We start from the raw sequence: 13,096 nt of genomic DNA, 5'->3' as shown, positions 1-13,096 counted from the left end.
GCGCGCCCGCCCGTGCACGCGCGCGCCGCAGCCCCGCGCGCCCCCCGTTGCACGCGCAGTGTGTGCGCGGGCGTCAGCCCCCGCGTGTGCACGCGCGCCCACGCGCACCCGCCCGCCCGCCTGGCCGGCAGCAGCGCTCCCGCACTGGCCCCGCACGCGCACCTTTGCCCGCGCGTGGGCCGCCACGGGCCGGCTGCGCGCGGCTGGACACCCGCGGGCGGGAGGGCAATCACGCGTGGACGCGGCCAAGGCACTCGCACGAGCGGCGCACACGCACACGCGTGGGTCCCGATGCACGCCCACGTGTGCGCACACACGCGCGGGGGGGGATGCGCGCTGCAGGGCGCACCTGGGCGGCGGGGGGCTCGGCTCGGCTCGGCTCGGCTGCAAGGGGCTTGGCCCGGCACGGCTCGGCCCGGCTCGGTCCCTAGGTAGGGGCTTGGCCCGGCTCGGCTCGGCCCGGCTCGGCTTGGCTCAGCTCGGCTCGGTCCCCAGGGGCTTGGCCCGGCTTAGCCCAGCCCGGCTCGGCTCGGCCCGGCTCGGCTCGGCTCGGCTCGCCCCCCTTTGCCCGGCTCCCTCCCTCGGCCCCCCCCTGGAAGCCCGGCCGTGCCGTCGGACGGCAGAAAATTATGAGTTGTCCCGAGCGGCCCCGAGGGTCAGGAAACACGGAATTAACATCTTCGCAGCCAATTCCGAGGACACTAGACACTTGTGTGTCGGCGTCGGGTTTTTCTTCTAAGCAGTTCCCATGGAAAAGGAAACTCCCCATCTCTTCTGATCACATACGACAGGTCCTGTGCATGTCTCCGGTAGCTTAAAAAAACACACCGATATTTATTTTCCTTAATTAAGATTGCATAAGATAGCCCTGGGTCCTGGAGACTTTTCTACAGACTGTAATGACGCCATGTAAATTGTTTTTTATGACCCAATATACTACATATTGTCACATTCAACCCTTGAATAGGAAGCTAAAAATCTCGGTCCCTATTTTTCTTGTTAATTAGGGTATTATTACTATGGATATAATCTCATTACTTTTTGGGGAGGAGGAGAACTAGTTGGAGCCACTTTGAAAAGTCCTGAATATATTTAAATGAAGCAAAATCCGTCTTTCTGCTAATTGCCGCTTTTGCATGACATAGAATTATTGTTCTTATTTTGGGGGCACGGTTTACGCTATGCTAAAGGGGATGGGAGAGGGAAAGGATACCGCTTGCATTTTCCCTGCTCGGCTCTCCCATCCAAATTTGTGAACGGGCTACCCCATAGGAAACTCCGTCTGCAAATTTCCATTCTTTTAAACATCACAAAAATAAAATAAGCTGCAGCCACTTTGAGTAATAATCATTTGAATGAAATATTTGCTACTTTCAGATTTTTTTTTTTTTTTCTTTCAGATGATCCTCTTGTTTTGCATGTGAAAAAAATCGTCTGAGATTTACAGCCCTCCCAAACGGAGATAAAGCCTTGGCAATGAGTTGGAAACCTGTTGTAATCTGTGATCCAGGAAACAAAGAGCCTCATTAATGCAGAGACTTTGGTGAGCCTTTGATGTTAGCTAGCATAGCATTCACTCTCAGTTCCATTTGCATTTAAACATTCATAAAAACATCATCTCTGCTTCCTTTGCCTTAAGCAATTTAGGAGTAAAGTATAGCTTCTATTTAAAGAAACCCACTGTGGTGAGGCTTAGAATACAAATATCACATAATCTTCAAGCAGAGCAAATATTTTATCCTACATTTCTGGTGGGCACATTTAATAATGTTATATTTAAGACCCAAAATAAAAGATCCATCTTATTTTCATTAACCTTACACCACACATTTGAGTGAAAAGAGAAAAGAGGCCCAGCTAATGCTAAATATACTACATGCCAATTTGTGGAAGTAAGAGAATCCAGAGGATTTTACATTATTCACAAAAGCTGATTTTTTAGAAACTGGATGCCTTCAGCAAGGTGCCTAAACCCATGTTTAGGCACACACCACTGAAAATTTTGAACAAAGTTGGCTTGGTTTTTTATGTGTGTAGTTTTTTTGAACTGCAGAATCTTCATGCTGGGGTTAGAATTGAGTCAAAAAAGAGGCTTTTTTTTTTTTTTTAGCAAACAAAAGTGAAAATAAAAGTAAAATACCAAAAAAAATCAGAATAAGACCAACACGTGGAGACTTTCTTCCAAGATAAGTCCCTGTTGCTCCCTCAGCATCCTGAGAGAACGGCAGCACGTGGGGAATTTGGGGAAATGCTCAGAAAACAAAGGCCTGCCCATCCTATTATTTCCAAAAGTATTATTCACAAACACAACTCTGAGAAGTGGAACAGGGCTAAAAATATTAGAGTCAGGTTGATTTGATGTTTGGAAATATTCAACTCGGGTTGTCCACGTTCAGTGTACCATTAAAAATAACAGAGCGAGTTGAAATTGATCCCGTGTCACATCGGGAGCTTTTTATGTTTTCACTCCTAGGAGCAAATATATAATAAAAATATAAGGAAATCTTTATGTTCGGTGCTGTGAGGCAGTTTAGCCAGACTATGTTTTAAGCATTATAAGCAAGTTTCCTATATGATGAATGTCCAAAATTAAAAATTGAAATGGAAAACACTTAAAAACAACTTTACCTTGGATAAAATATTTCTGGAGCTGGATCAAAGTAAAGCAAAAAGCCTGGCTTACTTGTCAGATCATATCTGCACTGAACTTCAAGGTTTGATTTGTATTATTTACATGGAAAAGGTCCCAAGAAACCAATTTGGCACTAAGTATCTTCATTACGTTTTTTCGCTTGTATGGGTGATTAAATCAATCTAGGGTTCCTATTTTAATTTTTTTTGAAAGGTGCAGCCATCTGTGAATTGAGGAACTTTACTGATGTCATCGTTGTGCTTCAGACTTACATTCTTTTCTTTTTTTCTTAATAAGGAGGCATTTAAAGTAAGGGAGCACATTTGTTTTCGCTATTAGAGCTCCTAACTGTCCTTCCCGTAAGTGTTTAGAATGAAAGGTGCACAATAACTTTTTAGGGCATTGTAACACCTGCAGATAACAGTAAACCAGATTAACCTATAACCGAGCCTGTCCGTCTGTCAGTCCATCTATTCCTCATCCTGCATTTATCAACACGCAGAGAGGCATTATGTGGCTTCACCACGTGCATTATATTAAGTGAAGCCTCTCCTTCAAAGCCGATGTAAATGTTGCCACTAACTCCTCTTAGGCTAGGGTTTCACCCTCTGTTCCATTAAAAAGGTCCTGGGATGGAAGCACTTGGATTTATTTAATTTAGCTTATTTGTTTTCTCAGGTTTTTACTCATTTAATAGAATCAATTTGGATTAGCTTCCATATTACCCTCTTTGGACACATTTTAACGTCTCGTACAAGCCCGTTTGGTGTAAGGGCCACATCTATCCCTGGCAGGCTGAACAGCCTACATGTGCCTGCCTATTTCATTGTATTTGGAGCAGATACGTTTCCCTGATAGGCGAACACAAGTCGAAGTATGCTTTGGTTTAAGAAGAGATTCTTCAGCTTGTTTTTCAAAACCAGTTGACCAGTTCTGCCCTAACAGAGGAACCTTCTGAACGTTCACCGCTCTCCTGGCGAAACAATTGCGCGGCTGTCCCATAAGGATGGCCTGACCGATAGGTTGGCAGTGCGGATTTTTCAGATGAGACAGATAAAAACTCCCGTGTGTGTTCCAGCTGGGAGCACGAGCTCCTGGAGAATAGGCTGGTACCAGCTGAACTAATCCTGGCAAGTGACCAGAGTAAATCAGGCCACTGAAAGCTCTGTTTTGCCCAAAGGGGTTTACGCTGGTATAATTACCTCAGCATAGTCATAGCAGGAACATTTCCTTAGTCTAGACAAGCTCTAATGGGTAAAATAGATCTATCCCTTGCAACTGAAACATCTCGACCCAGCTAAGACATGCACGGAGCCTCGGTGCCTTCTTCCACTTTGTCTCCCCTTTGCTCGCTGTGCTTGGGGCTGAGTTGGAGCCTCCTCTGCTTTTGTAGGTCTGGGATAGGAAAAGGGGTCAGGCAGGCGCTCAGCCATTTCCCTGCCTGTTTCAGTCTGCCCATCTTAATCCTGCACGATCTTAATATTTGTTTGACTTCATGCATCGATCTCGACATACTTAAAGGATTCACAGGCAGCTGCCAAAAGATTGCTTTTAAAATACCAGCAGCACATCGACTCCTTGACCTTGCAATATTTAGGTTGCTTTCGAATGTCTACATGCTTTCCTGGAAATGTTTCTGGCTGTCGGAGCTGGAGACTCCTCTTCTCCCTTTTGGGAGGCAAAGAGTGAAGGTCCTGGAGTTGGGGCTGGCTTCCCGCTTTCTCCGGGAAATTCTGATGAAAGAGGATCACCTCTCCCAAAAGACTTCATCAGATGTAAAAAGCCATAGTGTGAAATCCATTTTGGAGAGTGTGGTCTTTGGATAACTCCCTGCTTGTACAGCACAGTGTGGCACAAGCCATTGTCAAATCTCCCTAGCGCAGTTTTGGGTTTTCCCTGTGTCAGAAGAATCCTGTTTCAGTTTTGTCAGGTTGTCAGACTGTCTCTTCAGGCAGTTTTCACTTACAAAGTCTTTTCCTTGCTCCTGATACAAACAACAGTTCAGATTATTAAAGGACTTTTAAGACTCGCCTATTTTTCACGCTGAGTGTTTTGTTCACCTCGTGCTTTTGGACCTGGATCAACCAACTGGCATCGTGTTTAATATTTCTTATTACTTTCATTGTTAGGTTCTCAGGCACTTGCCCAATGCTGAGAGATTTGAGTTTCAAACAGGAAGGAGCATGTTTATTTGTTTACAAAAACACTTTTCCAGGGCTGCATCCTGTGGTCATACAATCATCCAAGTAGTCCCTGCTCCCATGAGTCATCCCTCCAAATTAAAAGGACCCATGGAGATGGATTTGCAGAATCACGCTCATTGCTTCCACAACCACTTTTCTGTAAACCATAGGGAAAAGTATGTTGATTTTTGGGTCTATAAAACTTTAGTTTTACCGATTGAAAGTACTGAAGTACTGGTTTCCTTCTTTTTTTTTTTTTCCTTTTTTTTTTCCTTTTTTTTTTCCTTTTTTTTTCCTTTTTTTTTTCCTTTTTTTTTTTTTGGTCTTTTTTTCTCTGGCATTGTCCTTTACATGTCTATAAAATCCTTACAAGCCCATGGAAGTAGCCCCTTGCTGTCCGTTACTGGCTTGCTACAATTCACATAAAGTACACTTTGTCCTGAGATTGCTGTTTGTACATTGGATGGAACAAAGTACAGGAGAAATCCAAATATTGTCCTTTGAGCTCAAATGCTGGTCAGACATGGTGTCCTGGCTGCAGCTGAGCCTGGTGAAGCGGCTGTCATCCAGAGCCAGCCTCCAAGTGCCCCTTCCCTTCTTGCACATCTCACACTGAGGGTGACTGTGCTCGAACAGATGGGGAAGAGTAACTTCCCACGTAGGCATTCCCCAATCTGCTTCTGTCCAGAAGAGCCCATTTCTAGGAGACAGCCCCGTTGTTAAAAGGGCACTAACAAGAATCATTTCCAAACCATGTGTTAGATCTGACCGTGGATCATCGCTCACAGCGGGCCGGGTTGCAGCAGCGAACGGCTGAACTGGGGGGCGGACAGTGACCTGCTAATTCGGTTTTGTGACCTGGGACATCTGAGTGGGGAACTGCTGTGTCTGGGTGCCCAGGAGAGCAGGGAAAGGAACAAGACCCAAAGCAGACGCTGCTTTGCTGAGAGGTAACTGTGGGGACTGGTGCTGCTGCTGCTGGGGAAAAGTGGACAGGGTTTGGGATTATTGCGATATTCTTGGCTGCAGCTCTTTTTGTGATCCCCACATTAGCACATCAAACTCCTGCAGAGCAGGGCTGGAGGCTCTGGCTTTCCCCTGCCTTACACGAACATACATTTGAGTCGCATGGCAGGAAACCCACCCCAATTCTCTGCAGTTTGATCACCCCCTTTCCAGTGCCTGAGTTATGCAGAAAGAAAGGGTGAAAGAAATGGAAACAGCTGGTAGGAAGTGAGACTAAAAACAAATTGTCAGGATAATGGTGGTGGGATAGGCTGCCCAGATCAGAATCCAAAGGAAAACGGCTCCAGTGTAGAAAAGCCACCCATGTAATTTGGGGCATATAGACCACTTCTGATACATGACTCCCATGGCAAAAGGTGTCTCCCCCTGCACTTTTTACCCCTAACCCCATTGTTAGTTTATGATTGCTGCCTTTGTAGGAAATAAGAAAAAATAATTGAAGCGCTGAGGGGGGAAATGAAGCAGGGGAAAGAACATGGGACTAGGTGGGAAATTCTGAATTTATAAATGTTCAAACAAAAATTATTAGAAGGATGAAAGAACCGAGCAGATTTACAGATCTGAATTCTGCTTTCTGCTAATGAATGCTGAACGCTTCATTTACTAGTTGGACCATATTTTTATTTATTTTGCAAATTTTATTTATTTCAAATCTTTGCTGATGACTCTTGAGACTTGCTGTCAACAGCCAGGGTGAGCTTGCCAGCTTCATACTTTTCTGTACTTCAGACCAAAAATGAAAGAAGAGTGAAGGAAAGGTAAATGCTAAAGGGAGGTTTTATTCCCACAGCATTTATGCCACCCCCCTTATCCTTGCCATTTCCGTCCTATCAACAGTTTCATCACTTCCCCTAGTTCCAATGGATGTGGGGGACTTTGTGCAAAGTACAGCGTGGTTGCTCCTACCTACATCTCTGCACTTCTGAAGGAGCTCTAAAGAAGCCAGATTAAAGCAGCATTAAAAGCTGTGCTACAAATCCTACCATATTAAGCAAGACAATCCTCGTAGTTGTTTTGGGCTAGCTGAACAGAAGGGGTGCCTTTGAGTTGAACTACATGTTTCAACAGTATGTTGTTCTGAAAAGTGTTGTATATGTGCCGACATCCGCTGCTGGCATGTGTACAGACTGCAGCTTGCCAGCTCCTCCTAATCTGGAAAGAGGAGACATGCGGTGTTAAGTACATGTGTCATCACTACTCATTCCCCCCCTACCCCCTCAATTTTATCATTTGGTTGTGCAATGTATTTGAACCAAGTCAGCCCATTTAGTTTAGATGAACTTAGGCCAAATAACTGTACTGGAGCTGACTCCAGAGACTTGAGAGGAGCTGCTGGAGTAGGTCTTCCATAAGTAAATGCACTGTTGTGCTCCTTGTTCTGCTCTTAGACAAAGGCCTTTTGGTAGGGCTGCAGTTGGAGGGAGGGAGAGCCCCTAGGAAAACAGGCATGCCATGCAGCTTATTACATCATACGACTTCTGACTCTCATCATGTTAAATCTGACAGGCAAAACAGGGCCAGGCCTAAGCCGGGTTTACAAAGGGGACTTCAAGGAAACCCCTGCTGCAAGGGATGCTTTCGGTGACTCAGTAGGTGACACGGGATCTTCTGAGTCAGGCCTGAGCCGGTGTTCTAGCACGACGTTAGCGCACCTAGCTTGTGATGTTCTTTAGGCTGAAAGTCTGGCAACTTCTGCTAGTAAAGGTCCTGGGAAACTTTTGTACTCGTGCAGATGGCTATTCCACTGACCTGGTCAAAGTCCAGTCGTATTGATCGTGTCTTCCTCTGTACCTGTTTTGTACGGAGTCAATTATTGCCCCCTTTAAAGCTGTGACCGTGGTCTGTACTGCAGTCCTGAAGCGTGACTGCGGCTCGCTGTGACACACCTTCAACGAGTTAGTTGGAAGCTAACACCTGTGCAGCCACAGCGTCAGCTGCCGAGTATTTATAAGGCAGGGGGCTCAGCCTCCCTCCTTCCCTTCGCGATGGCTAAAGCGCTTGTGGTATGTGAGCTCACCCGTTTAAAACAGGCTTGAGTATGTCCATAGGGGTTGTAGGCACACCTTTGGGTTTCTGGGCTGACTTGTGCCGTCTTGTGTGGCTCTGTGCTCTACCATCAGTGCCTCACGGATCACGGGATGTGCTCGGGAGTTACGCACAGCTTTCTTCTGTTTCTCTGAAGTGGCTTTGGTGCTCCTTATCTCAGCAAACAAGCGTGCTGATAACAGAAGCCCTGAATGCAGTCAGAAGTCAAGTACATGTCTTGGTGGATCCTAGTCCAGACTTAGCTTGAGACCCTCAGTTTTGGACTGAGGTGTATGGGATTTCGTGTCCTTAATCCTGTGGTGAATCTGTTACTTGCCTGCTTGTGCTGTGTATGGATTCTGGGATGAGGCCCTAGTAGCAGATGATACGTTTCTGAAAACTATGGAGAAGTGGAAGGTGTGTAGTTACAAGAAGAGACGGTGTGGTAACAGAGAAATAGAAGTTGCTGAAAGTTTTGGTGACTGGAGAAGGAAACACAGAAGCAGAGACTTTAGAACAACTAGAAGAAAAAGTATATAATCTGATATTCCATTTTAAAGGCTAAATTTTAATTATTTTATGAGATACTTTCATCTTAGTATAGGTTAGCATTCCTCAGCTTTTTATATTTGTATATAAATATTTTTCTTGAAGTAAAGACAGCCTAATTGGAAGTAAGAGCTATTCTATGTCACTTATTTTAATACTCTAATATATTTCCCCTAGTTAATCATTTCTATTTCTAAATATAAATTTCCTTTCCTTTTCTTTCAAGTCACTTAAAATGAAAGGGCCTGCTTTACTCTTTGACCTTCTCTAACAAGCAGACCCTTGAAATGCAGCATTTCCAGAAAGCAAGCTGTAGGAGCAACAGATGGATTTAGTAAATTACAGCCTGCAGATGAATTGTATGAGGAGTAAGTTTGAGATGAAGACTTAAAATACACGGAAATTTTCTGTGCTGTAGCTTGTTTCTTGCTGTCAAGCACTGCCTGTTAAATGCATAATTTGTGTGATGTTAGCTTTCTGTACTGATTGATTGGTAGAAGTCATTCCACCCCAAATTACCAGCTATTTGGGTCTCAGCCTGCAATCTTACCCAGCCAGAAGACTGTGTCCTCTAGGTATGTTTTGGTATTTTGCATTTCTTTTATTTGCTGAAGGTATTCTGACAGACTACTTACGCTGATCAGCAGATTCTAAAACCTGTTTGTGGTTTCCCAGGGATTTCATAGACAAATTAGTGCATGTGTATTTGCAGGACAGGTGACTCCTAAATGATAAAAATGTAGTTTATAATCAAAGCGCCTTTCTTGTAACAATAATCTTGAGGTAAGTGTTTGCCTATCTTCCAATGTGATAATCCTTTTGGAGATTAACAACTCATTTTTCAAAAGCATGGTCTTGGTTCTGCAGACCTTGCTGACATAACTAAATCTTGCCAAGTTTATGAGGTGCACAGACTGCAGCAACGGACATTCATCTCAACATGTTTCCTCGATGTAATTTAGGTGTTGTTCTGAGGTTTGAAATGCCATAATGTATTTGATATAGAATAGCAGCAGTAAGTTGTCATTGTGATCAAACACAAACGTTCTGTAGGGTAGAATAAATTATTTGCATGGGTGTGATGAATGCTTGAAGGGAATTTGATAAATTGCATGTTGAGCACTGGGAAAATATCTGAAAATAATCCGTGTTGTTCTTTGTGGTTTCAGAAACTTAGCATTGAAAAGAGACTGTCACTGGCTCAGGTTATTGTATAGTACTATTAAAGGTCTTCTGAAATGAACACATCTAAGATATGGCAATCAATACAAGATCAGGTAGGCTCATGACTTTTTACGTAAATAAGGACTTCTCATATTCACAAGAAGGGCAACACGCTTTACGACGTGTTCCTGTGCTGTCTGATTTTGTAGTCACTTGAATTTTAGACCATTTGTGTGACAGGCTTCAGTAAACTCTGTATCAGAAAAATCTTTGCATCAGAATTTTGCTTGGAACCAATGTTCAATATGAGACTTGGAGAAATTGTCTGCTTTAGCTAAAATATAATTTCCTTTTGGAAGGAAAAGATGCCAATGGTAATGATGGGGGTGGTAAGAACAATCTTGTCAACACTTGGGAAATGCGCAAATATTCTCATTTCTGCTTTCTGCTTGACCTCTGAATGCAGGCTGCAGTATCGGCAGCCGTAGTTCATCACTGTCCACTGCACTGGTCTGCACATCGTACCCACTGGGGACCTCTCAGCATGCCACTCGGCTCCCATCTCCACGTGTGCCCTGGCTTCCATTCAAAGGAAACCAGTGCATGTGGGGAAGGGTGTGCATGCAGATCTCCTGCAATGGAGTCAGCGTGGGGCAAGGGTGTGTACCCAGGGACCATGATTGCAGGGTGTATTGCAGAGAGCATCTGCCCAGCAGTGTAGATACTGCCTCTAGGGAACTTTCCTTCAGAAGAGTGTCTGGCACTGTAATGCTCTGCTTGCAGAGCAGGTCTCAGTGCGACAGTACTTAATGTGCTGGTAGCATTCAGTGGCCAGGCTACAAATATGATGCTTACACTTGGTAATGGTGTTAAAGACTCCACAAAATTTTCCCATAACTCTCAGATCCAGACAGGAATGCCTCTATGAGAAACAGTTTAGAATGCAAACTTTAACAGTTAACTGCTCTAAAACACCAACACTGGTCTGTATCTGTGAGTTTCTTCCAAGGTGATCATTGTGAGTGAAAATACCATTTTTTTTTTTCCTGCTTTTTAAAAGGTCCATCCCATAAAATTTATCAGCATGGTAGGTTTCTCTGCATTCCTGGGGTTACTCACGTGTAAAAAGGCTGCAGCGATGCACGAGGGCTGGAATAGTTTTTCCATGATTTGTTACTGCTCTAAGGTTTGCAGTTTCATAATAGGAATACTTGACGCAGGATATCACTGTGTTGTTGCTGTAATCAGACAATACTTTTCTTAAGCCACTCACAGCAAGGCTACATAACGGTTTAAGATCTGAAATGTCCAGCTGAAACTCTATAGAGAACTGCTTATGGAGACAGAATGTAATTACCCATGTTGGAATCTGGCCAGGTTTCCAAGGTTAATGCCTTTCATCTTGACATCAAATCTTTAATGACCACACACGGTAAAGACATTTGTTTAACATCTCATTTGGGAACATAACATTTCCAGTGTTACCATGCCCCTTTTCTCATACTGGAGTATTGGTTCAGTATTGGTCTGAAAGAAAATGGCTTTGTAAGTCACCAACAATACTTCACACGCAATCACACATTTCCTTTGGAGATTCCTATTTGAGTATAACCAGGTTCTACTGGTCTGACTTTTTTTTTTTCTTCTCCAAATGGTCTGGTTCTCTTTTTTAAAGCTAATAGCAAACACTGCAATTGCCTTTCTTTCCAGGTTGCCAAATAAAATAATCAGAGAAGTAGGCATTGTGATTTTGGAAAGATACCTTAGAAAATGAAGGGGAGCAATGACAGCATGTTCTCACGGTGCCAATTAAAACACTGCTGAGGAGATTCAGCACTACTTCCTGGAGAACCAAGCTGACAAGAGATTCATAGGGATTCACTCAAACAGAAGAATCCCAAAAAGGCTGCTCTCTGCTTCTAAGCATATGGTGTATGGAAATACTGTACAGCTTATTCTCCTGTCTGTGACTCACTTGAGCAGTGAGCATCATCTAGAAAGCGGATGGAACAATCTGAAGTATCCTTAAATAAGATATTGGTTGTGCTATCTGAGATGGTCTGGCTAAAGCAAAGAATCACTCATTGTATTTACCTATTAATTAATCTTGTTTAGGATCTAACAAAGGTGTCTCTGTAAGACCATTAAACATCTTAAACTTTCAACCCTTAAAAAACAAAAACCCTCAAACAAGTTTAAGTAGAGGGTTTGAGATGCATTGAGTAAAAGCACAAAAAGAACGTGTGCATGGGGGCAGAGGAGATCATGAACACCTCGTAGTATACTGCATACAAACAGGATCCAGGCTGTAATTCTTCATGGACATAGAGGTACGCCTCTTGCTCAGCAGTAGTTTTAACTGCTGAACGAACAAATGGATCCCAGTGTTCTCTTACAATAAACTATATGATCTTCTCCATATGCCAGGGTAGTGCATAAGGGTTCAGTCTCTCTTGTGTTTTTTTTCCCTTGATTGCACGTCCATGATGTGAAGGTCTACCACAGCACTATATACCAACTGTTCTTTAGATACTTTGCTACAAAAGTACATAAGTACCTTCATTTTATATATTGGAGAAGTGAAGCACAGAGAGATGTTACTTGCACAAAGTTGGACAACAACTGGTGTTCAGTCTATTTCTTAGTCTCTTCCAATACTGATACCAGAACACACCACTATGAAGCATGGGGAAATTGGATTTGTCCATTTTTAATAACAAATCTCCTGAGCTCAATATGAACGTGCATGGTTTCTGTACAACGTATCTTTGTTCACATGAAATAGCATTTTAATTGCAATAGGATTCTAACTTGTGAACTGAAGGAAGTGAAGGCTAAATCAGTGCTTTCTCCGTCTTAACGGAGCAGCACAGGAGCGTGTGGTGCTGAGGGGCTCCTGTCAGGGCCTGGGGTGTTTCATGCTGGCTGCGACTGTCCCATGGCAGCAGCTCTCTGCCATCTCCTGGTGGGGTTTGAGCAACCAGTGGTGCTGGCTGATGGTGTCTGTGGTTAACCCACTTCAAAGACAAGCTGCCCACAGGCTTGTGGCCCCCAGTGAGGACGGCTGCTGCCTTGCAGGGCAAATGTGTGGGCCAAAGGGCAGCAAAATGGCCACCCTTCCCCTCCAGCCCAGTGCCAACGGGGACGATGACAAAATGGCTGACAGCCAGCTGGGCAGGCAGGAGGAAGGCAGACTTAACGAGCCTGTGCTCGTGGTGGCCCCGTTTCTCCAGACCTTCAAACCCGAGAAGGTTAAATGCAGAAAAGCGAGGTGTTTCTTGCTGTTTCTGATGGTGGCGTGCTGCGGGCCGGCTGCTGCAGGGCCAAGGGTGTTCACTGGGAGTCCGGTGCCTGCTGAGGAGCCATCTGTCCCTGCGGGGCAGGCAGAGGAGGGGGGCCAGGGACAGCCGTGCCCCTCCATCCTGCTTGGAAGGAAGGGCAGGCCAAACATCTTCACCTGTTTCTTTCGGAGCTTTTTTAATCACGTGATTTTTAAAATCAAATCTCTGGATTTTTT

The 13,096-nt window shown here is 44.3% G+C and overlaps 1 long non-coding RNA gene across 3 annotated transcripts; it reads left to right on the top strand.

Annotated features, from left to right (window-relative positions):
* The first annotated feature begins 7,275 nt into the window (after positions 1-7,275).
* On the top strand, positions 7,276-12,565 carry LOC310881505. 3 transcript variants are annotated; one of them, XR_014572436.1, is made up of 5 exons: positions 7,828-7,844; positions 8,889-8,990; positions 9,585-9,692; positions 11,290-11,598; positions 12,074-12,565. It is a non-coding gene; the product is annotated as an uncharacterized lncRNA (long non-coding RNA). The 3 variants fall into 3 exon arrangements; XR_014572437.1 differs by having other exon boundaries at positions 11,290-12,565; XR_014572435.1 differs by lacking the exon at positions 8,889-8,990 and having other exon boundaries at positions 7,276-7,844; positions 11,290-12,565.
* Positions 12,566-13,096: the final 531 nt, after the last annotated feature.

This window comes from Anser anser (genome assembly GCF_964211835.1).
Source record: "Anser anser genome assembly, chromosome: 14".
NCBI lineage: Eukaryota > Metazoa > Chordata > Aves > Anseriformes > Anatidae > Anser > Anser anser.
This window is presented reverse-complemented; position numbering and strand designations above follow the sequence as displayed.